Consider the following 681-nt stretch of genomic DNA (forward strand, 5'->3'; position numbering starts at 1 on the left):
GCATCATCCTGATAATAATCATTGTCAATGAGGTGTATGAAAAAAGAACCAAGAGAGTCAAGTTTTACCTCTGACTCCAGGTCATCAAGCTCTTCATCATTGGGCAGGTCAGAGGCCTCGGCGGTTCTCTTCCTTGTGGGTTTCTTTGTAACCCTGGTCTTGGTGCGAGGCGCTCTCACCGGTTCACTACAAAAAAAGACACATCCGTGACATTTTGGGCTGAACATTTTTTTTCTGTCATACATATGACACTTCTATGACGATAATTGTGACAAAACCAGGTATCATCATAGATGTGGTGGGCTCCTACTTCTATGACAAAAAATCATGACAGAAAATGGGCTTTTCGTCCTGGGCGGGCCGGAGACGCAGCTGCATGACATTCTTTGGGCCGTCCATGACAGAAAAAACCGTGGTAGAAGCGAGGGGGAGGAAAATTTCGGGGAGTTCCCGGTTACGGTGGGAGGTCGGGGGCCGAGCGATGCGCATTTCTCTCGTACACATATGCGCGTGTGTGCGAGGCGTTGGCTCTAACTGAACCCGAGTGAGGCATTGGGCTCTAACTGAACCCGAGCGATTGCACTGCAGGCTACGCGTTACTGAACCCAAGCGATCGATTCCTTTGCTACTGCTGCTAACTGAAGCCGATCGATGCTGCCTCTCTGGAGGAACAGTGAGTGT

Source organism: Triticum dicoccoides, chromosome 2B (genome assembly GCF_002162155.2).
Source record: "Triticum dicoccoides isolate Atlit2015 ecotype Zavitan chromosome 2B, WEW_v2.0, whole genome shotgun sequence".
In the NCBI taxonomy this organism is placed as follows: domain Eukaryota; kingdom Viridiplantae; phylum Streptophyta; class Magnoliopsida; order Poales; family Poaceae; genus Triticum; species Triticum dicoccoides.